At 35.4% G+C, this 3293-nt stretch overlaps 1 protein-coding gene across 11 annotated transcripts in view; it reads right to left on the reverse strand.

Annotated features, from left to right (window-relative positions):
• Nucleotides 1-3293, reverse strand: part of CABCOCO1 (ciliary associated calcium binding coiled-coil 1) — a 196206-nt gene that overhangs the window by 110522 nt on the left and 82391 nt on the right. The window lies entirely within an intron of this gene.

The raw sequence follows: 3293 nt of genomic DNA on the forward strand, positions 1-3293 counted from the left end.
AGCTTGAATTTTCACAATATTGAGTATTTCCATGAAAGAAGAAAGTATGTTTCTTCTTTTGTTCAAGCCTTGCTTTATGTTCTTCAATAATTTATAGTTTATTCATTTGGGTTTATCATATTCTTTTGAATTTTTTCATGGCTATCTAAAACTTGTCTTATTTTTGTGATGGAGTTTTTATTCCAATACATTTTCTAATTATATTGTTTAAACATAAAAATGCTATTGACTTTTATATTTTAATTTTTACTTGTCACCATACAGAATGCTACATTTTTCTCATTTTCAATTGATTCTCTTGGATTTTTCAGATAAATATATAATTTGAAGCCAATCATACTTTTGCCTTCTGATTTCCAACATTAATACTTCTTGGACTGAATTATGCTCCCCCTGCCAAATTCATATGTTGAAGGTCTAAACCCCAATGTGACTGTGTTTGGAGTAAGAAATTAAGGTTAAATGAGGTAATAAGCATGGGGCCCTGTTCCTATAGCATTAGTGTCCATATCAGAAGAGACGCCAGAGCACTCCCTCTCCTTCTCTGCCATGTGAGGACACAGAGAGAAGGTGGCTGCCTGCAGGCCAGGAAGAGAGCTCTTAACAGAAAGTGAGCATCTTGGCACTCTGATCTTGGACTTCTAGCCTCCAGAACTGAGAGAAAATAAATTTCTATTGTTTAAGCCATGTGGAATTTTGTTATGGCAGCCCAAGCAGAATAATATACTTCTTATTTCATTCCCTTATTAGATTGGCTATAAGCCATAAAAATGGTAAATAATAGCAGGAGCCCTCATTTAAAAAAATTTTTTTATTGAAATATAGTTGATTTACAGTGTTGTGTTAGTTTCCAGTGTACAGCAAAGTGATTCATATATACATTCTTTTTGAGATTCTTCTCCATTATAGGTTATTACAAGATATTGAGTATAGTTCCCTGTGCTATATAGTAAGTCCTTGTTGGTTATGTATTTTATATATAGTAGTATGCATATTTTAATTTCATACTCCTAATTTATCCCCCCCCCACCCACCCAGGAACCCTCATCTTGTCACTATTTTTAATGGGAATGCTTGTAGTATTTTGTATCTTAGCTTTTGGTTTGGGAAATGTGTGTTTTAAAAATATTAGGTATCCTTCTACTCCTATTTTAATAACAGATCCTATCAATAATATGTGTGAATATTAAATTTTATCAAATGCTTTTTAATATTTATCAAGAAGGTAACATATTTTTTCTTCTTGTCTATTAAGGGATGACATGTCAAAGGACCATCCTTGCATTCCTGTAATAACTCTATTTGATCACAGTGCGTTATTCTTTTAAAGTATCACTGAATTCTACTTGATCAAATTTTACTTAGGTAACTGCACCAACATTCATGAGTGAATTGATTTGTAGTTTTCTCTTTTAGATTAATTTTGACAAGATTTAGAATCATTATTTGCCTTCATAAAAAATATGAGCAGACTTTCTTCTTTTTCTACCCCTAGAAGAGTTTAAATACATGTCAGCCTCTATCCCTTGAAGGTTAAAAAAATTTCATCTCTGAAGACTTCTATGTTTTTAGTTTTCTCCTTATAGTTATTAGTTGGTTTAGGCTTTCAATATCATCTTTTGTCTAATTTGATAATTTTTTCTTCCCTTTCAACCACATTTCTCTGTAGTGATCTACGGTTATTCCTGCTTTCGAATTCATATTTATTTTTGTATTGGTGCTTTAGTCCTCTATGTTTTTAAAATTTAGGCTACCTAGTATTTTACCTAGTAAAGAGCAATTATTAATTCTACTGCTTTTCCTTTGAAGGTTCATTAATTTCTGCTTTTATTTTTTTTTAAATAAATAAATTTATTTATTTTTGGCTGTGTTGGGTCTTCATTGCTGCACACAGGCTTTCTCTAAGTTGCGGGGAGTGGGGGCAACTCTTTGTTGCGGTGCGTAGGCTTCTCATTGCAGTGCTTCTCTTCTCGCGGAGCATGGGCTCTAGGCTTGTGGGCTTCACTAGTTGTGACACACGGGCTAAATAGTTGTGGCTCACGGGCTTAGTTGCTCTGCGGCATGTGGGATCTTCCTGGACCTGGGCTTGAACCCGTGTGCCCTGCATTAGTAGGCGGATTCTTAACCACTGCTCCACCAGGGAAGCCCTGCTTTTATCTTAATTAATGATTTTCTTCTGATTGTTTTGCTGTTACTGTTGTTTATTTCCTAAACCCTTGAGTAGAATACTTTATTAATCTCTTTTGATTTTTTAATTGCTTCATATTAAAACAACTTTAAGATCCTGTGTAGAGCTTTGGTCATGTCCCACAGGTTTGGCAATTAGTATTTGGATTGTTATTTTTCTAGCAATTTTGGTTTACATTTAATCTTTGGCTAGAATCATTCCAGAGAATTTTAACATTTGCAAGCAGCTATTGTATTGTTTCTTTGTACATTTGTTTTTCATTCCTAATTTTAATGCATTATTGTCAGACAGTGTATTATGTGCTATTTCTAATATAGAAATTTGTTGAGGGCTAAAATATTACCTTTAAAATTTTTCGTGATTTCTTAAGTTAATATCTTTTCTGTAGACAAGAAATATAAAGAAATGAAGATGAAATATAAATATAATTTGTGTCTGTGTGTATGTATCACATGTTAATGCCCACCAGAGGCTCTCCGCCATTTAAGAACTAAACAACCAAGTAGACAAAATGACCCAGCCAGTTGACATCAACTAGCTTTTACCATCGATCTTCTCAGTGCTGGCATGATGGGCACATGGCTGGCCATTTTGACCTTATGTGCAAGGCTCTGATGGATAATTCTCACTCTAGAGCTCTCCGATGGGTTGGCTGAAGTTTTGGAGCTCACTGTCTACCTTGTTGTTCAGTGCCTTTCTCGGTCCAATCCTGCTTCCTCCTCTTTCCCTTCACAGGTGTTGATTCCCTAGTAAAGATTTTGCACCCAAACTCTAACCCAGAACAATTATGGGATACCCATATTGTGACCATGAATTCTTAATTCCTTAATTTTCTGCTTCCAGTTGGATTTGGGCAAATGGAGCCACAAGCAGGATGTAAGAGAGAGGGCAAGGAGGAAAGAGAAGTCAGGGTATTTACTGCCCCATTCCCTATTGCTTTGTTATGGTTCTGGACTGCACTGTGCTTCTTTAAGACTTCAGCTCCAACTTTGTGGCTGCCCTTCCATGATTTCACTTCTCATTTCTAGTGACACCTTGCCCTTACCTTTCCTTGTCAGCCTTAGGGCTAGTATACTGGTGAGAAAGGATGAATTTGCTGCTGTCA

Source organism: Balaenoptera borealis (assembly GCF_965194805.1).
Source record: "Balaenoptera borealis genome assembly, chromosome: 10".
Lineage (NCBI taxonomy): Eukaryota > Metazoa > Chordata > Mammalia > Artiodactyla > Balaenopteridae > Balaenoptera > Balaenoptera borealis.